We start from the raw sequence: 26,506 nt of genomic DNA, 5'->3' as shown, positions 1-26,506 counted from the left end.
AAGAAGCAGCCTCCGGAAGAAGGACTTCTTTCCAGAAGACCTCCCGGGGCTGTGCTTCTAAAAGGCATTTTGGAGTCTGGAAGAACAGTCTTCTGGACTCCAAATCTCATGACCATATGCTAATGAGGCACAGGGAATTTGCATCCATGCCTCTTTAGCATATTTCGGGCTGCATATTACCATTCCACTTTCGAAGAGAGTGGCCTGTGCAGAAGTGACCATACAAGAAAAGGGTTATTCAGCTGTTGATAAATATACAGCAATATGGCTCTTTATCAGCCAAATTTGTGTGTAAGTTGTGTAAGTGGAATTTGTATTTCATTTTATGTATTATAAAATGCTGAGATCTTATCAGAATGAAACAAATAACTAATAATAGTAAATTACTAATTTATAATGCTGAACTTTGAAGTCCCCTTAAATGGAAGACAGATGGGGTAATATTTCTTTACTGCTGCAGCACAGTACAAGATTCCTTGCTCACATGAGTTTTACCCACTGCAAAAGTATCTGTGGCATATTAACCTCTCAGTTCCATCTCATCCTAGTCTCAGAACATGTATCTTGATCACTGGATGATTAAGCCAATCCTTATAACTCAATTTATCTAAAAAGGAGGGTAAGGAAATGAAAATGATGACAATGAAACATGCAAAGATATTTGTGCAGCCACCATTACCAAATTAGGAAGAAATAGAATGAAAGGAATGAGCAGGGAAGAGCAACAATGATCCCTTTTTCATGCCCTACTGCCTGGGGAATCATCATGTGTAACCTGTTCTCTGTGATCGAAAGTACGACTACTTAGGTGAGAACTCTTCTCACACTAGCAGAACTTGGAAGGTCATGCAATAAGAGGGAATGGAAGAAGGAGCTTGGAGTTGCATGGTATCAGAGGAAGTTACAGTATTTGTTAGAGGTAAGCCAGCTGAAGTCTGCATTGACAGGGTTTTTTGGGTTTTTTTTTTGTTTGTTTGTTTTTTGTTTTTATTTTTTTCTGCTGTTCCCCTCCTTGCTTAAAGACATTACCTTCAAGGGGACTCTCACAAGAAGGCATAGCCAAAGAATCCTTAAAAACTCACCAGTTAGCTGACATTATGATAGTACTTATTTTACCATAGAAGATAAGCAAGTGCTTCAGCCTTACGCATACACAGCAGGGATCTGCCAGGCGCTTTAAAATCAGTGGTGGCGTCTACACTACAGTGATCTTTCAAAAGATGATCTTCCGGAAGATCTTTTTTCAAAGATCATGCCCACACACAAAAATGTGGATAAAAAGATCAATCTGCTCTTTCAATACAGAGTATCTACGCAGCCCCCCCATCTTTCAAAAGAACGGGCCAGGGATCAAAAAATCTGGCACAATGAGGACTCCTTGACTGCAGGCACACTTGGCCAAAACTTCAAAATGGCCATGATAATGGCCAAATCAAACAATACTAATGGGGTGCTGAAATGAATATTCAGAGCCTCGTTAGCATGCTGCCGGCCTCATTACCTGCAAGGATTTGGCCCTGTTCTGACCAGTTTGTTCAGACAAAGCTGAGCCTACAACAATAACAGAAAGGGGAAAATGAATGAAAGAAACTCATCAAAAAAGAGAGCTGCCCAGCATGAGACTTTTCACAACAATCTGCTTTTGGGAATATGATTGAGCAAATAATAGAGTAACTCCATTTTCTGTAATGGAGTTGATCTGTAAAGGCAATTGAGTCCTGATCCAGAGTCAACAAGTCTTTTTTGTCTTCAGTGGGATTTGGATCAGATCCTAACTGCATTGTTTTCATGACTCTTTGTAATTTGCATGTAAAAATTATTCCCTTCATCAATTTTATTTCACACAATGGAATAATGATTGTGAAGGCATAGCCAAGGGGTGAATGACAATGTTGATGCATATTATTTCATATTTAAAGTAATTGCTTTAACCTTTAAGAATAAAATTGACTACTGTTGCCTTGTCTTTTGTGAGGGGCAGACATCATTTACAGCTTTTTGGAACTATTGAATTTAATAGCTAGCAGTGCATGAAGGGTAAATCACATCTTAAAATTACTGTCCTTGGTTTCATTTAAAATAGTTTTACAAAAAAGTGGAAATGAGGAAAGACAACATATGGAAAATCAATGACTATATAAATGCAAGCTGTTCCTTTGTGTGTGGGGGGGCATTAATTAAAGGGATACTTTCCATAAACCAGGTTCTGTGTTATGGGAGAAGAACACATATCACAGATTAATGGGAAAAAAAGTATCCAAAGATGGTGTAAAATGTCCCAGTATACTGTGAGCCTGGATATATGTTACAGCTGCCAGAGGAGACCAGCAAAAGTCTGGTGGGTAAGGTGTTGGGAATCAGGAGTATTAGCTTCTTTCTGCTCTTAGTTCTGCCACTTTTACCTAAGTGTACAGCCTTGACAAGTCATTTAAACTCCCTTCCCAAAGTTTCTTTTTCATGGCCATTTAGATTGTTAGCTATGGGGGCCACATGTATGATGCTTAGCACAAAAGGGTTCCCATCTGAGCCTCTATAAAAGTATTATATCTACGACTCTGACTCAAGTGACTGAGACCTCAGCTGGCAACTGACGTAGCTGAGGGACACTACAGCCATGCTGCTTGTACTCTGACTATGCTCCCTACATTGACAGCAAGGTGGGTGGCATGGGAGAGTCCATGTTACTCCTTCTTTACATGGCCGAGTGGGGAAAAGCTCTGTGGAAAGCAAAATAACCAAATAACTGTTTTTTCGTAGTAGCAAAACATCATTGGATGCTCAGAAAAGTTGAAAGAGAAAGAAAAATGTGATGCAATGACAAACAGCCAACTTACGTGCCAGTAACAAATTCAGACCTGCTGAACCTAGTGAGGAGGAAGCATAAGTCAGTGGAGCAGAAAAGGAGGAAGAAGGATGTGGTCAGTGTGTGTGGACAGTGACTGGAAAACAATTTGCAGTAAGCTCTGAGGAGCAGACAATAATTTCTGAATGCACCCAAGCTAATCACCCATCATCAATAATTTGTTCATGTGTTCTCATCTATGTAGAAAACTGCATGTGCAGGAATTCCACAGTACATTCACAGAGCTACACCAGCGGCATATTAATATAAATACCAAGGAAAGTCTGAAGGCAATGATATGTACTGCTGAATTTGCTTATACAGATATGAATCTTATTGGCAGCATACTGTACAAATGTTAGATACAAGTAAAAAAGTAATATATAAACACATAGATAGTAATCCAGACATCTCCACATTAACACATCAAATGCAAAAGGCAATTTGTTAGGAAAGGTAGAGAAAAGGGTAATAAAAATGAGCAAGTGTAAGGAACAGTTTCTATAAGAGGAAAGATTAGTCAGGCAGGGACATTTCAGCTTGGAAAAGAGATGGTTGAAGGGGATATGATGCAGGTCAATAAAATCCTGAAAGGTGTGCAGAAAGGAAATAAGCAAGTGTTATTGATTCCTTATTATAACACAAGAACTGAATATTACCAAATAAACTAGTAGGCTGCATGTTTAAAACCAACGTTAAGTATTTCTTCAGAAAGCAATCTTTGGCTGTGACACACTTTCAAAAGGGGATGCTAATGAGCCACTTCTGCAGATGCTAATGAGGGCTGCTATGAATATGCAGCTCCTCATTAGCATAATGCTGGCCATGTATGATTCAAAAATCCCCCAGATCCTGAAAGCCCCATCTTCCCAAAACCAAATGCTTCTTCATAGCAGCGCCTCATTAGCATCTGCCATAGCGGCTCGTTAGCATCCCTCTTTCGAAAGAGGGGGGACAAGTGTAGCCACGGCCTTAGAGAGGTAGCTGTGTTAGTCTGTAACTTTGCGAAAAAAGCGAGCAGTCCAATAGCACCTTAAAGATTAGCAATATTATTTATTAGGTAATGAGCTTCCTACAAAAGCTCATTACCTAGTAACTAATATTGTTAGTCTTTAAGGTGATACAGGACCGCTTCCTTTGTTTTACTTCAGACAGCATGTAACCAAGCTGTGGTGCTCGTTGACAGAGGATGCTGTGAAAGCAAAAAGTAACAAGGTTCAAAAAAAGAAATAGTTTCATTCGTGGATCTGAAAGGGGCATGTGTGGTGTCGGTGGTACAGGGTGAGTGTGCTGTGGGGTGGCTCAAGGTAGTCCTCCTGTCTGGCCTAGCCCCAGGGCAGCCTTTTGGAATCCCAACCTCCTCTTCCTGGGCCTCACCCCAGAATCAGAGTCCTCATCTTTTCCCTAGCCCTGACATCTTCTGAACCCCCAACCTCCTCATCCAAAGTCCCACTCCAACCTTCAAACCCAGCCAGAGCCCTTATCCCCCTGCAACCCAACCCTCTGACCTAGCCCTGAGCCACCTTCTGCTCTTGGACAAGGGAAGATCACTTGATGATTACCATTCTATTTATTCCCTCCAGAGCACCTCTTATTGGTCACTGCTGGAAGAGAGCATAGTAGGCTAGATGGACCTTTGATCTTACCCAGTACGGCCATTCTTATGTTCCCTCATGTTCTTATTTCCACCGTGCATTGTAGACACACCCTATTTATCAATTTTGGTTCATGTCATCCTATATCCTCCCCCCGTAGCCTGTCTCCACTGCAGCCCTTCCCCTGGAGACCTGGGGTATGAGTCACTGCACTGATACTAGCTCTGTACTAACAGGGGATGTCTCTAGCACTGAAGATATTATTGGGAGTGCAACTCTACTTCCTTTAATGCCCATTGAAACTACCAGTTTGTGTAAAGGGACTTTACTGAAACTTAGACCTGGGTTCTCTCATTCTACATTAAGGATGTAGAAACTAAAGGGACTAAATGCCCCACCCTACAGCCCTCACTCAGACAAGGAGCTAACAGTTTACTCACATGAGTAACAGATACTTGCCTGAACAAATGGTTGTGGTTTGTGCCCTAAATTAGATTAAGAAAAATGACATTCTTCCACCCTGTGTATTTTTCCTTTGAAGTGTGGTTCTTTCTAAGACCACAATCCTGATGGAGTTTATGCTCATACTTATCTTGATGCATCTGAAGAAAGTAATGGAGCACACGTAGAGTGTAAAATTAATTATGTGTATAAAATATTGCTGGATTGCCACCTGAGGGGAAAACCATTGTGAAAGTACGGCACCATCACCATGGCTGGTATTTAATGAAAACACACAAAAGCAAAAAACAGACTCATTTGGAAATGTTTAAAAACATCCCAAAGGATTATGTAACTCTCCTCCCTCAAAACAAACACATACTTTTCACAGGCATAATGTTTCTCTTCTTTAGCTCATCTAATACAAAAATCAAGTTTGAAATAAAACTGAATACACTGACAAGCTTACCTCCCATGAGCTATTGTTGCCATGAAACATTGGTTTCATAGTTCTTGCAACATATTTTAAGTTAATATGTGACAATCTTTGATCCATTGCTCATGCAGTTACATTTTACTTTAGGTCATGCCATCAAGGGTGGCGAATTTCTGTTGTCATTGTCCATGGCAATTTTAAACATTAAATTCGCATTGAATAGAGTTACTTAAACTTTAAAATAATAAATATTAGTATCAATTTTATCATTTTTCATTCAACTTGTAACAAAAATACCCATTTAAAAATGTAGAGGAGAATATTCTTCCATCTTGTTGGTTTAAGTTCCTATATTTCAAGACTGTCTAAATTTGTTTTCCACCTTTTCTTAAAGAAAAAAAAAAGTTTCTCCCACATACCTACAAAACATCTGGTTATTTTAAAACATAAGCACATTAGAAATTCAGTCCATTATTTTTAATAGTGTTTTATTTCAGATGTGCACATTTATATCCTGTGAATTAAATAAATGAAGTGTATTTTTTCCAACTCTATCCTAAATTCTGTTTTTAAAATTAAACAACTTCATGTGTGGCCAAACTATACTAACATAAATACTGAATATTGCCTGAGGCATACTATATCATTATAAATGAGATAACACAAAGGTAAATGTAAGTTAAAATATTGCTAAATAAGAAGAATATTCTTTTAAAGAATGAATTTTAATCTATATAATCCATATACATGAAGAGAAATTATAAAACTGACAAATTCATGCAGTCTTTTGGAGGATAAAAAGGAACTATGTAGATAGTCATACATCTTCTTATATTGCTGGCAAACTCATTAATGTACAGTGATATCCATTATATAGAATATCATAAAGATGAAAGCTATTAAATGAGAAAATGGTCCCAAATTCTATCACAATAAAGCAACTATGATTTATTATTCATATTGATATAAGTAAGATGAAGGGTGTTGTGCTTGTGATACATAGTGGGGAAAGTTGTAAGGCTTACTGAAGCATAAGACGGCAGTCTGCCAAGTAGTTTCAGTTATAGAGTGGCCGTGATACACAAAAGGTAGTTAGAGGAGGAGCCTGCATGTGGATTATGACAAACTGCATATTGAACATAAAAACCAAAAGAGCAGATAGCAGAAGTTATAGGTAAATGGAACTGCAGAAATGACAACACCATGGCTACGTCTACACTAGCCAAAAACTTCAAAATGGCCGTGCAAATGGCCATTTTGAAGTTTACTAATGAAGCACTGAAATACATATTCAGCGCCTTATTAGCATGTGGGTGGCCATGGCACTTCAAAATTGACGCTGCTCGCAGCCACGCGGCTCGTCCCGAAAGGGGCTCCTTTTCAAAAGGACCCTGGCTACTCTGAAGTCCCCTTATTCCTATCTGCTCATCACCTTATTAGCATATTTTGAAGTGCCATAGTACCATACCCCTTCCAAAAGGAGGGGTTAATGTGGCCACAGCCTCAGCTAGCTATATCTGAACTGAAGGGGTGAAATCTTAACATTGATGAAATCAATGGGAATTTTGCCATTGGCTTCCATGAGGTCAGAATTTCACCTTAGCCCATTTGAGATCTATATTTCATGGCATAATTAACATTTAAAAGAAGATAATGAAGTGTAGACTTAAAGACAGAAAGAATAGACAAACCTTGAAGACCTTGAAAAGGAAGACAAGAAACTACTTCTGACAAAGTCAAAAGAAATAAAGTGAACTGAATTTTTTTTTCCATGGCTAAATCTACACGAGCTTTCCTCTTCCAAAAGAGTCATACAAAAGAAGGTGTAACCAACCAGGCTTGGGCTCCCCAGACACGAGGCTGCACCCAGAAGGCGAGTGCTATATTTGGTTTATTGAAAGTGTGTGACACCTGCGATGGGAGCCCCAGAGATGCCGCAGTCACCGGTGGGGGAAAACCCGACACGTCAGAGCTTCGCTCGGGGAGAGGGTCTGTAACAGGCCTTCTAACACTAGCTGATAAAGCTCAACTCATTAACATAAGATTGCCTAAAATTGCCTGTGCATTCCTTATCACTATCTCTTGTGGCCTACTGCCAGCGTAGTCTTGAAGTGTTGGCAAGCGTGCTTTGTTTTGCAGGTGTTGTCATAGGATTCCTTTGAGGGTTCACAGAGGGGTCAGACGGCTCTCCTGAGACGGTTACAAAATCTTCTCACACCCTACACTCCTCCCCGCGACTCCTTTGTGAATGCCAAGGCTAGTAGGAATCAAGTGAGGTGGCTGATGCTCTTCTGGCAACACAGCTTGCACCTGTGGAACAGACTTGACAATGCATATGAGAGCAGTGAAAGCAAAGTTTCGTAAAAGGGTATAGTTCTTCAAGAGAGCAGGAGTAGCACTGACACCTATGAAGCATGTGTCCATGAGCTGTCCCATGGCCATACTGTGGGGGAGACAAAAAGCAGATGCGTTGATGGCAGTCTGTGCCAATGTTACCCATATGTTGGAGCTGTCACTGATAGAGGGGCCCCACTCTGAGGCCATTGCTACAGCAGTCCAGAGGTACCAGCGCCACAGCCAGGCCATGGTTACAGGGTCTATAGTGTCAGTCTGCGGGAAGAAACACAGTGAGGAGAGTCCTGTCCGTCAGGGAGGACCATGGCCATGCCCGAGCCTTCTGCTAGGATAGTAACTGCTTGTATAGCCCCCAAGGGCGTACCATGGTGCCAGGCACTAAGCAGAGGTGCACTGGTCGCTGGTGCGGGGGCACATTCTATGTGTGCCATTGTGGGCATCACAGGGACCAGCTCGACTAAGGGTTGCCCCACTTCCCAGACAACCAGCTGGTTGGTGTGTTTGTAACACCGTAGTTCAGCCAGTGGTGGGCCAGGGACTGACCAGTACATTAGGACCCAACTCAACCCAGGTACTCGGGTATTTATTAACAGCAAAGAGGATCTCGGGGGTACAGTCAAGTATGTCCGCTCCCGCCCAGGGTTCGGCAGTAGTTAGGGGTGCTACAGTCTCCAGATTCCCAGCAAGGAGCACCAGCCAATGTCTTTGCACTTGCACCTGGCTCGGGAGTGAGGCCTGCCTAACACGTACTACGACTCCTTGGTCAGGGGCAAGGCGCAGGCACTCATAGGGAGTAGTGGGTCCAACAGCCCAGTTGTTAAGAAGGAAAACAGCATAGTGCACCACCTCCCCCCACCCTTTCAGGGTGTTCGTGGGTGTCAGTTTGCGGATTTGCTCTTTCAGGAGTCCGTTCATCTGCTCAATTAGCCCACTCGTGGTGGGGGTATATGGCATGTGGAATGTCCAGGTTACCCGTAGGTTGGCCGCCCAGTCACGGACACGTTGGGCGGTGAAGTGTGTGCCCTGATCACTCTGAATCGCTAGTGGGATGCCATACCGTTCACTGAGCTGGGGGAGTGCAGGAATCATAGCAGCAGCGTCCGCATGCTTGCAGGGATGTACAAACAGCTGGCTGGTGTAGGTATCCACGGCGGTCAGCGGATAGAGCCACAAGTGCGATGGAGACAGTGGTCCAATGTAACCGATTTGCCACTCACTACAGGGCAAGCGCCTGCAGAATATGCTTCCTGTGGCTAGCACTTGCGCTACTGAGGCCAGTTTGGTGCAGACGGTGCATTTCAGTCAGGCCTCCTGGTACGCTAGCAGGGGGAGGTTCTCACCCTTGGTCAGGCCGTATTGGTGGGCTGTGTGGGTGCCTCGGTGCCCTGACTCCACATGCAAGGCCATGGCACGTGTTGTGATTGTATGTCCTGCCATCTGATCCACGGCTGCATTGACTTGCGCCTCCCAAGTCATCTGTTTGGTATGGATGTCAACATGCCACACCGTCAGGGGCTGCTGCCGAGCAAAAGCTAAGAGTTGTTGCCATAAGTCAGCGCCCTGGAGGGGGCAATCCGCTATTTTCCATTCCTTGTCTTTCCACATCGTTACCCAGGTGCGCAGACCCTTGTAGACTACCCAGCTGTCAGTACAGATAAAGGTCTCCACTTGCCCAGCTTCCACCGCCAGTGTCGCTGCCCACAACTCTGCCCATTGGCTCGAATTACCTGTTCCCCAGGCAAAGGTGATTTCATCCTTATGGGGGCGTATGCGACTGCTCGCCACTGTCTCTGTCCCATCACGGTGTACATAGCAGACCCATCGGTTACCCAGATTCTTTCTCTCCTCTCCTCAGGCATGGTATCCAATGGAGGTGCCTCTGTCACCGGTGAGAGGGCTACTGGTGGGTCGACGGTGGGCAGCTCATCCATTAGCTGGGAATCATGCTGAAAAGTAATGGTTCCCAGGAGCAGGGTGTGTGGAACAGTGAGTGTGGGGGCTCCCGAGTGCATGCACTGCTGTAAGTAGTGTTTCCACTTGAAGTGGGTAGCTGCTTGGGCCACTCCCGTATGTGCACACTCAGAGGTATCCGTGACCCACCACATTAAGGGGATCGGGGTCCGTACAGTAACAGGGGCGACACCCGTGACCTGCTCAGTGTCCTGCAAAGCCCACACCACTGCTAGGATCTGCTTTTCCAGGGGGGTGTACCTGCTTTTGGCTCCGCGGAGGGTTCATGACCAGAAGCTGATAGGTTCTTTTCGCTGGGTTCCTACCTGCTGCCACAGACCCCAGGATGCCACGTCATCGATGGTTGTTACCTCCAGTTCAAACTGTTGGCCTTGCACGGTGCAGTGAGGTGGGCATGTGCCACCACCGCCTCTTTGCAGAGGTCGAAAGCTCGTTGGTGCTTCTCTGTCCAGTTCCACAGGGTGGCTTTTCGCACAAGCTCCTGTAAAGGACGCATAAGAAAAGCAAAGTGCAGAATAAAAGCACTCCAGAAACCGAGAAGGCCCAGAAAGGTTTGCAACTGCTGTTTAGCTGAGGGTGTGGGAAACGCTTGGATGGTATGCCGCAGTTTCGGCGGAATGCATTTGTTTGTACCCATCCACAGTACACCCAAGTAGACCACACTAGTGGCTGGCCCCTGGACTTTCTTGGGGTTAATAGCCCACCCCCGTTCCTGCAAACCTGTTACAACGGTGTCTAGGGCAGCTTGAACAGTCAGTTCATCTGGTCCTGAGATCATAACGTCGTCGATGTAGTGGTAGCAGGCGGTCTGGTCAGGAAGGTCCAGGCATTCCAGATCGGCCTGCACTAACTGAAAGCAGATTGTCGGGGAGTGCTTAAAGCCCTGCGGTAACACAGTAAATGTGTACTGCTTTGTTAGCCATGTGAAGGTAAACTGCTCTTGACTCTCGGGATGAATGTCAATAGAGAAAAATGCATTGGCCAGGTCTATGACTGCATGCCACGGCAAGGCTGCCACGGTGATGCGCTCCAGGATGGTAACCATGTCCAGAACTACGGCCGTAAGCTCCGGGGTTACCTTCTTGAGTTCCGAATAGTCCACTGTCATGCGCCACGATCCATCCGGCTTCTTCACTGGTCAGATGGGGCTGTTGAAGGTGCTCAGCATGGGGCAAATAATCTCCGCCTGTAGCAATGCAGCAATAGTGTCACTGATCTCGTGCTCTCCACCAGGAATGTGGTACTGCTTGACTGATACCGGGGTCTGGGGGATCGGCAGGCCCACAGGGTCCCACTTGGGATGTCCCCGCAGTAGGGGCTCCACAGTTGTGATTGCCCGAATGTAGCGGGGGTGCCCAAAGGCAAACAGCCCATATTGTGTATCCACACACTGGCCACGCAAGACATCCATTCCAATGATGTATTCACCCAAAGGTGCAGCCAGAACAGTCGCCCAAAAGGGAGGGGCTTTCCCCAGCGTTAGGGTGACCTCCACCAAATAAGCAGTGGTCTCTGCTCCTCCGAGGCCCTGCACGACCACTGCATGACCCGCTGTCTGGGTAGAATGCAGAATGGTCACCTCAGCTCCATTGTCTAACAGAGCTAACACATGCTGCTCCCCTCCCCAGGGACACTTTATGGTTAATGGGACAAATGGGCGCCGGTCCCCTGCTACCTGTTGCACAGCCACAGCCTGTACTGCAGGGGACCTGCCTCCCTGTCACTTCCTAGGGGGAAGGGTCTAGTTGACGGGGACTGTGGGCTGTGTCCTCTCCCCAGGTCCCATACCTTTTTGTGGTGCCTGGGTCTCGCCTGCCCTCTTGGAGGCACTCTCATCCTCACTCCGCTGGGTAGGCAGTAGTTGTAACCAATGTTTGTACAAGTCTGGTGTTGGGAAACCATTGGTCTTCTCACGGGGGACTCCTGCCTTCAGCAAGTCCGTCCGCATGGTTCTCTGGGTCACCCTAGCGTGCCCTTTTTCCTGCCTGGGTGCTCCCGCCCAACAACCTTTTCCTTTGTGGCATGGACCGCTTTAGCACCTATGACAGTCTCTAATTGCATCAATGTTCCAACCAAGTCACCTGTGTGCCCATCTGCCGCCATGACCACAGCCATAAGGGAGGCCTTCAGCTCGGGGGGGGGAGGGGGCAAGGTGTAACAGAGTGGCCTTGATGGATTTGTGGACCCCTACATCGTCCGGTCCTGTCTCTCCCCGAGAGCCACAGCCCAAGCCATGCCCAGCTGCCGCAGCACACTCACCCCTTCCGGGATCATATGCCAGGGCCTCACCAGTACTTCCAGTTCCCCCAGGGAGGGGTAGACCACGTCCACCGCCGCAGTCAACCAGCGGTACAGGGACAGCGGCTCCATGGTGTTTCCCTGTGCATTGGTAAAGCCTTGCGAGTTCTGCAATGCCTGTTGGACCTGTGAATCCTGGGACAACATGCCCATCTGGCAGAGTTCCGCAAGCAGCAGCAACACAGTGTTGCCCACATTGTCCCACACACGCACCAGCCAGGCCAAAAGGCCTTCCCCTGGCTCCTGCCTAAAACTCTTCACCATCTCCTGCAACTCACTTGTCTTAAACTTCCTCCAGACCTCACTGCAGTGACCTCCTTCTGCCCTCAGCTCCCGAATGGGGCGTTCCTGTCTTGGGATGGTTTGCACAGCCTCCCCGTTCACCTCCTCCTCCTCCTTAGACGAGGAAGAGCTCCAAATGTTCCCATCCCAGGTTTCAGGGTCTCAAGTGGCTAGCGCAAGGACCGCACGCACTTGGGCCATCCACACTGGTTCTTTGCCTAGTTTCACGTGCCGCCGATTTGCCACTCTTGCCTCCAACACCTCACACTGATAGGTTAACTCTTGCATCCTTTCGGACTGCGAGGTAACCATCTCCTGCGCTATTGCCTGCGTGTCCACCAAATCGCGACATTCCTGCTCCTTCCCCGTCAGCATCTTCTGCAAGCGAAGAAGCTCATCATCCAGGGCCCGGAGGGCAGTTAGGAGAAGACATGCTACCTCTCCCACCGCCCTTTTTTCCATCCCTGGCCGGCGGCTCAGCCACAGCTGATGCAACGCCCCTTCTACCTGTACCGGCGTCACACCTGCCGCCTCCTGAAACTCCAGCCAGTCTGCCGGGGCTGCCCAACAGGCCACCATCCGCGCTACCGGCCCCCATCACTCCGTCGAGGGCCATCCTGGTATGCGCTGCAGGGACAGCGCTGGCTTCCCTGCTTCCCCCGCCTTCAACCAAAAAGGCATCGTACCTGGAGAACCCTGCTCGCTGCACCAATTGTAGCCAACCAAGCTCAGGTTCCCCAGAAACGAGGCTTTGCCCAGAAGGCAAGTGCAATATTTGGTTTATTGAAAGTGCATGACACCCGCGATGGGAGCCCCGGAGACGCTGCGGTCACCAGTGGGGGAAAACCCGTCGCGTCGGGGCTTCACTCGGGGAAAGGCTCTGTAACAGGCCTCCTAACACTAGCTGATAAAGCTCAACTCATTAACATAAGATTGCCTAAAATTGCCTATGCATTCCTTATCACTGTCTCCTGTGGCCGACTGCCAGCGGAGCCTTGAAGTGTTGGCAAGCATGCTTTGTTTTACAGGTGTTGTCATAGGATTCCTCTGAGGGTTCACAGAGGGGTCGGACTGCTCTCATGAGACCGTTACAAAATCTTCTTGCATACTACAGAAGGGAATCAAAAATGCAAATGATACCTCATTTGCATATTGTGATTTCAAAAGAGCTTCTTTTGAAAGAAGAAGAGCAGTGTAGATAGAGCTCTTTCGAAAGTAAATCTCATCTTCAGAAGAACACTTCTTACATTTTTTTAGGAAGAAGGGTTCTTTCGAAGATGGGAATTACTTTTGAAAGAGGTGCAAAAATGCAAATGAGGCACAGATTTATATATCTGGCACCTCATTCACATGTTCTTCTTTTGAAAGAAGAAAAGCAGTGTGGGTGCAGCTCTTTCTAAAGTAAATCCCATCTTCGAAAGAACCCTTCTTCCTAAAAAAATAAGGTTCTTTTGAAGATGGGGTTTACTTTTGGAAGAGCTCCATCTACATGGCTTTTCTTCTTTCAAAGAAGCTGTTTTGAAATAAGAATATGCAAATGAGGTGTCCAATATAGAAATCAATGCCTCATTTGCATTTTTGATTCCCTTCAATTTCATGCCTCTTTCGAAAGAGGAATGCTAGTGTAGACGTAGCCCATACGTGTGACCCAAACCTGAATCTAGATAGATTGATAGATAGATACTATTCAAAATAAAGGATTCAGAAGCAGAAGACAATATTTAAAATATTTGAACACTTTATAAACAAAATTAATAAAATGAAACTGCTGTTCCAGATGCCTTTTATTTTAAATTCTGTATATAGCACACAGTCAGACCCATGAATTTTGATCTCATATACACATTGCCCTTGACATTTATCGAGATAATGAAAAACTGATCAATATATTTTTATGTTTACATTTTTACTTAAAATCAATGAAAAATAAAATTACATATGTATGTATTATGAGAAAAAATAATCAAAACAATGCAAGTGTCCTATGTCCCTAGGAATTTAGACTCCTAAATTTGTAAGACACTTTTGAAAATGAAAATTCAACTTCTAAATCACTTACATGCTTCTGAAAATGATACCCTCCATCTACATAACTAGATCCATTGTTTACAGTCAGGCTCTTAGGTACAATCACATTTGCTCTGATCCAACTGACAGAGACCAAAAACTACAAGACCTTTACCAAATATTCATAAACCTGAATTACCCACCAGGAGAAATAAAAAAACAAATCGACAGGGCCAGACGAACACACAGAGACCAGCTACTCCAAGATCGGCACAAAAAAGCCAAGAACAGAACACCACTGGTCATCACCTACAGCCCCCAACTCAGATCACTGCAATGAATTATTAAAGACCTACAACCTATCCCTAATCAGGATGCCACACTCCAGAAGGCCCTAGGTGACATGCCTGTTTTCTCCTACAGACAACCTCCCAACGTCAAGAGGATCCTTATGAACAGCCACAGTCTTACTCCAGGAATACCAGTCCTGGAACCTTTCCTTGCAACAAAGCCCTCTGCCAGCTTTGTCCACATATCTTCTCTGCAAATACCATCACTGGCCCTAACCAGGTTGTTCACAGAATCCTGGGCACTTTCTCTTGCTCCTCTACTAATATCATATATGCCATCATGTGACAACAATGCTCAGATGCTTTGTATATTGGACAGAACTCTAACTCCCTTAGCCAAAGGGTTAATGGGCAAAAAACAGACATCAAAACACTCCAGAACCAGAAACCGGTTAGTCAACATTTTAATGGAATGGGACATTCTGTTAATGACTTAAGAGTATGTGTGTTACTGAAAAAAAAGTTTCTCACCGCTATTCAAAGGGAAACAGTCAAGCTGTCTTTTATATTCAAATTTGGCACATTAACACGTGGTTTGAACTGGGATGGGAATTTTCTGAGTCACTAAAGGGGCTCATTTGCATACTTGGCTTAATCTAATTCATGACCTTCCCCCCACACTCTCTGATTTCCTCACCTTGATCATTTTTTTCTGATTTGTCCTCCTTGATCACTGTTTTTGGTTCTCTGTGCCTTAAATATTGAGTCTGTTCTGGTATGGCTACGGTCTGAAGAAGTGGGTCTGTCCCACGAAAGCTCACCTAATAAATTATTTTGCTAACCTTTAAAGTGCTACTTGACTGCTTTTTGTTTTGACTCCATCTACATCTGTATTTAATAACTATATGCTTTATAATGGTAATAGTAACATATATTTCTAGTTTAATTCCCACCAGTAACTAACCTAACAACCAATATACATAGATTTTTTTCTTTTTAATTGCTTTGTCAAAATCAAATCTAGACCAGCCTGCCCACATTTGTATTGTTTGCCTTCTATTTTTTTTTAAATGTCTTCAATCTATTCCAAGAAACTGTTAGATAATCTATCTATTAACTGTTAGATAATCTATGCCCTACTGTGTTATTTTCCCAGTAGGTGTCTGGGTAGCCAGAGATCCCCTTCTCCATCAAGATTGGATGATTTGGTTAGCAAGTTGTTTGTTAATTATTTGCTGCAATAGATAACAATTCAGCAACATACTTGAGCACATATTTAATGTTAACCCTCGTAAGTACTCCTATTACCTGTAATGGGACTAGTCATTTGTTTAAAATTAAATAAGTACCTCACTGTATCAGGGCCACAAATTGTGGATCATAAACACACACAAAATAACACAAAAGTCAGTATTGTCATTGTTTAAGCAGATCAGTGCTACCTGAGAAGCATTAACTGTATTTTTATTCCAATGGTGAAGCACTTTAAGATGATAATTAAAGCAAAGCTACAGTTTTCATTACCATCTTAAGTACCCTGTCTTCTGAACTCAGATTAGGTTAATAGAGCTATTTACATGCATTTTTGATTGACTGGAGATCTGACGGGCAAACAAATTGTCATTGTTAAAGACATTGACTGGATACCCAGTATTATCCTTTTTTTAACTTACCTATTGAAATATTGTCAGCACATTAAAAATGTTTTTAGCTAAGATCTAATCTAGAATCGATAGGTTTATTACTGTACTAGTCATAGACTCACTAAGCCCAGCTTTTAAAGGGCTTTCATTGAGTATGTGAGTTGGTAATTTTTGGATTAAAATGCATTGTTCAAACACAAAAAGAAATGTGTTCAAAATGGTAGAGTACAGCTTCTTCTGCTATAACTTCTTGGCTGGGGTGGGAAGTGGTGTCCAACACTAGGTTTTCTGAAAACTACGTATTGGAGTAAAGGAAATAGATTGAAACTGTGCTTTTTAAATTTGGTATAGAGTAGTTGAACATTTCACCAGGGAACACTGATAAGGGGAAAACATATTACAACTACGTGTGATGCAGGCATCTATTTTAGTTATTACATATTGTATGAGAATAACCACATTCTTCATGGGAAAATTAATAAAATATATAAAGAAAACAAGGTCTAAATAGTTGTATACATAATATCTTTGTGAACCCTGCCTCCAGGTGTTTAACATCTACTAAACTATTGTCAGTCAAACTGATTTCAGTAATAAGGATTTGCCCAAGTCGACATGTTAAACAGGCATAAAACAACAAGCTATATAGTATAGGACAGTATCTAGAAAAACAAATAACAATGAGTTATTGGAAAATATGTATATTGGAAGAAATCTAAAAATATGTATCTATAATGTATCAGTCTTTGTTCTGGTGGACACCTTTCGTTATGCTGAATATACATCCATTTTTATATTTTTTCAGTTGGACTAGTAAATCTGAAACATTTCTGAGAATTCAATAATCCTGTTCAATAAGCAACCACATTTTTATCAAAGCATTCTTTGTGTAAACAGAAATACATTGAAAATAAGGCCCCAATTTTTAATTCTACCACTTCTATGTGAGCTTTGCTAGTGATGTTAGTGGGAGAGCAGGCCAACTGACAGGAGAAGTGGGAGAAACCTTCCACGGGGAGCCAGAGCGCCTTCCAGGGGCACGGACCTATCTCTCATTTTGCCCCAGGGCTCATGGTGGATGTGTTCCTTGCTGTGGGAAAGGAATCGGACTAATTCAATCCTTTCTTCAACTTACTACTCCACCTATCCCTTCACTAACCTACTACGGATTTGAGAGCATTTGTCCTTCTGTGAGTGTATCTGTCTGTCTTCATCTGTCAGTCTATTCAAGGACAATGGGATGACTCAGGTGGGCTGGGAAGTGATTGTTTCTCAGAAAACAGAAGGGAGGGCTGTGCTGAAAGGGCAGTTATATTGTAAGGGGCCAGACATGGGGATAGGGACAGCTGTAACCCCATTGGGACAGCAAGGGTTGGGGTAGAGAAAGTGACAGCTATCTACTATACATCAGAGAAAACTTGTCTGTGTGTCTATCTGCCCTTCAGCTGGATGACAGGTACCTCACCCCCAGCTGTGCCGGCTGCAGCTACAGTGGGCATGGACAGGTGCTTCTGACCTGGCCTCAAGCTGCTGTAGTGAGAGAGGGTGGGTGGTGTCCTCTCCCGCTGTGGCTGCCTGAATAGTGAACCCCTTCATCCCCAACCCTACTCTAGAGCAATGATTTAAAGGAAGAACGAACAAAAGTTATTTGCATTAAGGACCCAGGCAATACCAGGTAAATCTTCTAGCTCTGCATAAAGGAATGGAGTCATACTATTGAATGTGATGATATCTTAGAATAGTTTACATCAGCAAAAGTTAAAAATGATGAACCTGCTAATATAAGTTGAAGAGATAATGGTGTGTATGGGGGCAGGTAAGGTCCACAGATATTTCATGAATTAACATTTGCCATGTCCTGTCCTTTTTATGTTTAGTTTCTATGGACATTCAAACGATCAAATTTTACTGTCATAAGGGTAGTAAAAGGAAAAAAAAAGATATAAATGGGCCATATTCTCATACATTCCAATGGAGTTATGACTGTATACGCAATTAAGGATCTGCCCCTTGTGAACTCATTCAGTCACAGAACAAAACCAATTTCATGTAATTTATCTGGTGAATTTCAATCGATCTGTGTATCTTTGATACTTGCAATCCAGGAGCAAAAGATTCCAAAAGATAATTGTCAAATTCAGAATACATTAGAGAAAGTACTGATGTGTGCACAGTATTACAGGCAGAAAGAGACTTAATTATGTAATAAATAATTCACTAGAAATTATTCCTTCTTCTATATTAAGTACAATTTCCTTTTTAAGTGTTCTTTTGTTAATTGAGTCCAATATAATTCCTAGTTCCATGTTGATGTACTTTAAAGTAATTTTTCTCATATGGCTTGAAAAAGCAGCCAGATACTTAACATAAATGCAATAAATAGAATGCATTTAAAGAGAATTTTATCATTCATTTTTTTAAAGAATTAGAGGTTGTCAAATTAAAATAGATTCCTTCATGTCCATCACGTTCCAGCTGCACCTCCATGACATCTGGCCTGCATCAGGTCTTTCCACAATGGTCCACAAGCCTCATGCTTTGGTGCCTTTTCCTTTGGACATTCCTTCAGACCCTGCTTACAATAGCATAATTTAAAATTCAACAGCAGCTAAGTTGCAAGAATATTGCAGAGACCCTGTATCCAAAACAAACCAATAGAACTATCCTTGGTGAAGCTACAGATATTAACAATAAGGGCAGGGGCTGTCTCTGTTTGCACCTAGTACAGTCAGACTCACGTCATGAACACAAATGTAATATAAATAGTGAATAAAATATTTAAAAGTATTCTACCTATAGAGAAAAGGGTAAATGTCACTGAAGAGACATTGTTTTAATATAATCAGATATTTTCCTTAAGACCTGCTAGTACCCCAAATGGGTACATTTCTGAAATTCCAAATAGAGATCAGTGAAATAAGAAACAAGCAAGGAAACCCTCCAATTTCTCTTCCTTCCCAAAACAAAAATAACAAAATATTATTTGTTCTTTCACCTCTAATATATTCACTGTTGTCACCCATCATTTGGGAACTTTCTTAGCTATGCTTCCCTGAACACATTGACATAGAATGGCTGTAAAACCAAGCTCTGAAAGACAGCCCTATTGGTGTGTTCTTCCAAAACAGTATAATACTCTGAAATAAATGGTCAGAATGGATAATACAAGCTATTCTGAAAAAAGCTCTTCAGAAAACTACTAACTTTTCAGGGATACGTCTTCAAATACAAGTGTGTTTTCATTATAACCCCAAACTTAACCTCTTACCAATCAGCTTTCAAAATACTCAAAGTTCTTATATGAAGACTTCTTATTAATATTGCAGTGGCAAAAGGATTTAATTTCAGTATGTGTTTCATGGATAATAATTGCTACTGCTGGAATAACAGGAAATGCAGTGACTAATTTGTCTGACTATCAGGGACAATCAAGCACTTAGGGAAGTCAGTTAAGACCTGCTGATTGGGAGGGGTGCAGTGGGAATGAGAGACAGGAAGGCAAAGGGGCAGTTGAACTGTGGCCTGGTGATTCTAAGGGGCCCAGGGCTCCAGGCCACTGCTGCTTCCCCCTTTGAATTGCCACCAGAGCGCCATCCTTGGCACTCTCTGGGGCTCTGAGGGCTGAGGGAGGGCTTCAGTGTGGTAGTCCAGGCGACACTGAGAATGGGTGTCCCCCAACCCTGCCCCTTCCACCCAGGGCCCCACTTCTCCTATGGGAGCAGAGGTGGTCCCCTTACAGCTTGCTGTCAGCCCATCTGAGTCGGCCTATTTTTGTGTCACTGGAAACATAATTAAGAAAATAGTCTTATTTAGCCTTATTAAATATGACTTACATATTTAGTCTTATTTTGTATTAAATAGTCTTATTTTTGTGTGTCTTTTAAGATCCTGTCAGCCATTAAAGAGACTATTTCTGTACTGTAAGTAAAACTGTCACTGATTCCTAGAATTTTTTTCATGACATAGAATGTCAGGTTGTAGCCGAAAGTCGATCATTTGCTTTTGAACTGTATTTCATAGTGCCAAAAATATTGTTAGTCTCCTAAAGTAATATTATAAATAAAAAGGGGAAAAAGTTCCACTTTCAGAGAAAGAATTCCACATTTTAGCTCAGTTTGCAATTTACCTATTTTCATGTTATGCTGATGCAGTATATATACAGCAGCAGTAGTGTCCTCTCTAAACTGAGCATTTGGGCAGCTGTCCAATAGAGATTCAGGTGGCACACAGCTGATTAGCAGAGCACCCATGGCTTGTACAGCTGACAGCAAATATTTCTATAGATAGTGCATATCTGCACATGCCTTGGTGCACATAAAAAATTTATTCCACCCACGAATGGAAACTAAAAATCGGGGGAACATTAAACAGTATGCCTTGAAAAGAATTATTTTAACCGTGTAAAAGTGCCAGCTTTATTCTCTCTTCCATTCCATGTTTGGCTATATAGTTTGTTTAAATATCCTTCCAGTTTTCTTTGCTTAAGGCATAGTGCAACATTAATTTGATGTTACTATCAATGTCCTGAAAATAAAAGTTTCAGCAGGCTGCTTACTGGAGATTTGATCTCTGACAAAAAAGCTTCTGGCCATACACCTAAAAAACTTGAGCTCACACCACTGTTTCCTTCCCAGAAGTCTTTTGACAGCAATGCAATTTAAAACAAACAAACAAACAGCAACAAATCTATCAACAGTGTGCTGTTTGAGTTCTGAAGACTGAAACTGAGCTGCCAGTATATAAATGTGCAGTATTGTAAACATACAGAAGCAATGGTAAATTAAACTCCTACTTCTGCTACTTGAATGAGTCTGATTTATTTAAAGCATTGGAATAAGAGAGAAAAAAACATTTATGGGGTAGTTTGATTATTCACCTGACTTTTGACAAACTGAAGCCCTGTTTCAAAATAACAACAGTTAAGTAGTCACAGAGAGGTAGCTGTGCTAGTCTGTATCTTCACAAAACAAAAAAGCATTTCTGTAGCACTTCAAACACTAACAAAATCATATATTAAGTGATGCACTTCCGTGGAATAGACTCACGTGTTCAGAATTTTCCAGGTCAGAAGAAGTGGGTTTGTCCCAGGAAAGCGCATCACCTAATAAATTATTTTGTGAGTCTTTATAGTGCTGAAGGACTGTTTTTTTGTTTTGTGAACATTTAAGTACTAACGTGGGCTACTGTTTAAGTTCTGGCATGCTGCACATCTCTGGGCTGGCCATGAGCCACTGTGATGACTAGAAAGCTCCACACAGCTGCATGTTGCAAAATAGGTCCAGTGAAGACATTGGAAATACAAGGGCTCAGTGTTTGGGGTCTGCTTTTCAGAAGTGTAGCACACCTACAAATATCCTGGAAGTCAATAGGAGTTAACTGTCTTCAGAATCTTTGAAAATCAGCAAACTCTCCTTTTATGTTTCTTGACTCTGTCTATGAACTCAGAAACTTAATGCTCACAGATACATACATTTCTGCCTGATCTACCACAGGTTGAAGCCAACTGTTTTGTTTTTTTTTTAAGACAAAGTGAATTTTGGTTATGATCATGCAATACTTAGGCACATATGCGTTTATTACTCATGAATAATCCCACTGAAGTAAATAAAATTACATGGCTCAGAGAAATTAGGCACATATGTGTCTTCAGTACTGGAACCTTTGTTTCCATAGTATCTCTTGTAGGCATTAGCTCTGCACTAAGTCTTGTCAGACAGACTCAGCTAGCAAATAAATTCCATCAGATATATGCTCAGCTCCAAATATCAAAAATAACAACCAGAACTTTTCAGTCTGTTAAACAGAACTTACAAGTCTAAGTTATAACGATGACCTTTGGTGATTAATATTTAACTCATTTCTGGTTCTGTCCCCTCTTCCAGTCTTTGAAGGACCTGGGATTCTGGTTCATTCTTTTTATTTTGGGCAACTTTCTTAGATTTTTCTAGAGGGTAATAAATGTTTATTAATCTTCACTGAGCATCTTTAATTTTCTTGCTGGTTTTTAATCATGTTCCCTTAAATTTTGTGTCATAAATGTGGTTGGACATAAAAGGCTTAGTATTTTCAATTCTGTTTTTCCATTTTAATTAAGGCTCATTCTTACCCTTGTGTACCACAGAAATGTTATTACATATAGGCTGTGTCTACACTCTCTCTGTACTTCAAAGGGAGCATGGTAAGCAGGGTGTCGGGAGATTATTAATGAAGTGCTGTGGTGCATATGCAGCACTTCATAAAGCTAATTCTCCCTGTGGCAGCTTCGAAATGCTAAACTTCAAGGTGCCGGCTTGCGTGTAGTCGCAGCTCACCCACCAGTACTTCGAAGTGCCTGGGCAACTTCGAAGTCCCTTTACTCCTCAAAATTTTGAAGACTCCCTTTTGAGAAAAGGGACTTTGAAGTTGCCCTGGCACTTCAAAGTACCAGCGGGTTGGCCATGGCTACATGCAAGCTACCCACTTTGAAGTTTAACGCTTCGAAGTTGCCTTCAGGGAGAATTAGCTTGATGAAGTGCTACATATGCACCACAGCAATTCATTAATAATCTCTCGGCACCCTACGTACCATGCTCCCTTCAAAGTAGGGAGCTAGTGTAGACACAGACATATTGGCACAAATACTTTAATGGGAAAACACCATAAATGTGAGGCTTGAGAGTCTGTGCTGCATTTCTAAGAAATATTGCACAGTGCCCACAGCCAAAAAGAAGAATACAATACCTTTAAGTCACTTAGGAACTCTCCCTCTCAATCCCTTGCTGCTGAAGAGTCTGTAGCAGCCCTTGACAAACTTTAGGCAGACAAGTGGGCCTGTTTAATTTATGGTGTGTCCTTGGGCTGACTTTCTGGCCACATCCCTATCCAGAATCTCAAAATTTCTTCATGCTGCATCTCTGTCTCAACATGGCCCCTGACCCTTAGCTTTCTCTACCCACCGGAGCTGGTGAGGACACCCTCAGAAGACACCTTTTTATGGTGTTCCAGTATTTCTATCTGGCAAAAAGGGGTTAGAAAATTGCCGGTGTCTCTGATTCAGTCCCCCACCCACTTTTTAAAAAATTCTTATTGTCCTTTTAATTGAGCATTTCCAAAGTTTGGTGCCTTGTCACAGAAAATGTTGATCAAGGAGGGGGATTTCTCTGATGCGTTCATAAGCTCAACAAAGAAAATTCAGCTTTAGTTACTTTTCTTTTTTGGGTGACAGGTGTAATGCAACTGCTGAACTAAATTAAAGGGACATTAAAAAAAACATACTTAAGGTGTGATAAAATCATGGGAATTGTTGGCCTTATTTCCCCTTAAATAGCTGGGAAAATGAAAATGAAAGGTTTAAATTTACCAACCACTACCAATGCTTCTTTATCTGGCTAACATTCAGATATTTCTTGTGAGAATACAGGTGAACCTATCTAACCTGAATTGTGTTTACTGTATCCTGATTTTTTTCCCTCATATAAAAATGATTTAAAAGTTAAACCCCTTTTAGCTCATTTAAACAAGAAAAAAAAGGAACATATGCCAGTTAAATGCAGGTCATAAGGACAGTATCAGTTTAAACTAATCTCTCCCAAGAGAAATAATTTGTATGGGCAGTTGTTTGGGGGAGAGAAGCAGAAGAACTAGGCGTGCTGAAGAAAATATAGCCGTTAGGTTTCCATCAGGGGATGGAGACATTTTAGTTTAGATAGACATACATGAAGATGGCTTGTATATTTTTAATCCTTTTTTATTTAACTCGCTATTCCTACTGCTTACCTAAATACTACTTTTATTTGAAGAAGACTCATAGGTCACTGTAAACACCACTGGCTACAGATTTCTTAAGAAAAGAACTGATGTTCTAAGCTCCGTGGGATCTGCCAGGTAAACATGCTTGATATCCAAAGTACAGTAGCCCAGGAACTCATGTGAGTGTAGAACTGAGTCCCCCCCGCCACCCCAAGGAGAAGACAGGAATAAAGGTTGGCATTGCGAGGGGCACTAAGAAAGGGGACACAGCTGCATAGCCCTGTAACTGCAGAAACCATGCAATTAGGACACTCTTTTATGCTTATGTTTAAGAGCATAATACAGTGCTGGCATTTATCCGAATGAAGGCATTCTTCTGCAGTGTTTTACAGCAGCATTTTTATAGTTTATAATTAATACCTTCTAGTTATGAGTCTCAGACAAGTGTATCCATGAAAAAAAATGGTTTATTGTCAGGACTTAAACATAAGAACATAAGAACGGCCATACTGGGTCAGACCAAAGGTCCATGTCGCCCAGTATCCTGTCTGACGACAGTAGCCAATGCCTGGTGCCCCAGAGGAGGTGAACCGAAGACAATGATCAAGCAATTTGTCTCCTGCTATCCATCTCCTGCCTTTGACAAAAGGCTAGGCACCATACCTTACCCCTTGCTAATAGCAATAGACTTTAATTAAATAATAAAAATAAATATCTTGATAACAATTGTTTTATTTTATATTACTCTGCTTATTCTTGGAAGTAGAGACTGTTTATTTGTTTGTTTGTTTGTTTGTTTGTTTGTTTGTAGTTTAGCACAACCTGGTGCTGACCTGCTTGAGGACACTCGCCGCTACTAAAATATTAATGGTAACTAACAGTGATAATACTTAATTCTTTCATACCAGTTTTCTATCTTCTACCATCAAAGGCTTTTGACTGCGGATGGAAAGATTTTGAAACTGGTTAGATCAGACTTATCAATTTAAAGCTTCTTGCTGGATGCTATTATGCATTGATTCTTTTTTTCTTTTCCATTTCCATCTATCTTGAAATAAAAGGCACCCAAACTCCTGCTAAGCCAGTGTATGCATTATAAATGTATTTTTAGCTACAGGTGCTGCAGAGGTACATATAATAACAAACAGATTTTCTTTTATTTAGACTCACGTGCATTGTCATTCCTGATCAGGTCAGTGATCTGGCTATCCCAATGACCTGTCTTTGATGGTGACCAGTATCAATTACCTCAGAAAAAGGTACCAGAAACCCTGTGTTAGGCAGCTGTGAGATATCTGTTTCTACACTGAGTCTCTTCCTAAACTCTAGGGCTATGTCCATACTAGAAGTATCTGTCTACAGAAGTTACTATTGGAAGAGATCAGAGGGGTAGCTGTGTTAGTCTGGATCTGTAGCAGCAACGAAGGGTCCTGTGGCACCTTATAGACTAACAGAAAAGTTTAGAGCATGAGCTTTCGTGAGTTAACTCACTTCTTCAGATGCTGGTCCTGGAAATATTGGAAGAGAAGTTCTGACAAAACTTCTGTGGACAGATTGCGTCTACACATCTTTTGATCCACTCTGTCAACAAAAGGGTCCCTGGAGCATCTGTACAGCTTTTTTGTCAACCATTTCTGTCGACAAAACGACTTTTTTGTAAAGATGCTCCTCAAGTTTTGTTGACAAAACCTCAGTTTTCTCCACAAAATTCTCAAGCTGTAACCTAGAAGTTAGAAACGATATTAAACTTTGAAGCCTGAGGTAGAACATCAAGCATATAACTTCTAAATACAGTGCCAATTGTTTTGTAATTTAATTACACTATTCAGGTATTTACACTGTGGCTGTGTCTACATGGGCACAAATCTTCAAAATAGCCATATTTCGAAGATTACTAATGTGGCTCTGAATTGATATTCAGTGCCTCACTAGCTTTAGGACGCTTCCAGCCACAGCCCTTCGAAAGCACCACTTTCGAAAGTGCGGTGCTCAGCGCGGCTACAAGGGCGTCCTTTTTGAAAGGACCCCGCACCTTTTGAAATCCCCTTATTCCGATCAATGAGCGGGATAAGGCGATTTCGAAAGCTGTGGGGTCCTTTCAAAAAGGACCCCTGTGTAGCCATGCTGAGCCGCACGCTTTTGAAAGCAGTGCTTTCGAAGGGTCACAGCCGGAAGCGTCCTAATGCTAATAAGGAACTGAATATTCAGTTCAGCGCCTCATTAGTAATCTTCGAATTGGCCATTAGCATGGCTATTTCAAAGATTTGTGCCCGTGTAGACACACCCTGTTTCTTTCTCAGTAACCCTGATTCACTAAATCATCCCTTTTCCAAAGGTATTTAAGCACATACTAAAGTGTTTTCCTCAAGCAGTGCCAAAGGCCTTATCTTGTTGCCACTGAAGGCAATGGCAAAAGTGTCATTAATTCCAGTAGTAATAAGAACAAGCCCTAACCCTTGACCATATTCAAAGAAAGGGAAGCAAAAAGCTAACATCTGAGCCTTTATGTTAGGTCCAATAAGAATGGGAATATTACTTTCTTTTAGCCCTGTTTGTGGGATAAAGCTGGCAGAAGGAGACAGGCAACAGAAGGTCCATTGCACAGTTGGCAAGGGTAA

This window comes from Carettochelys insculpta, chromosome 2 (assembly GCF_033958435.1).
Source record: "Carettochelys insculpta isolate YL-2023 chromosome 2, ASM3395843v1, whole genome shotgun sequence".
NCBI lineage: Eukaryota > Metazoa > Chordata > Testudines > Carettochelyidae > Carettochelys > Carettochelys insculpta.
The sequence above is the reverse complement of the archived record's forward strand: the minus strand, read 5'-3'. Positions refer to the sequence as shown.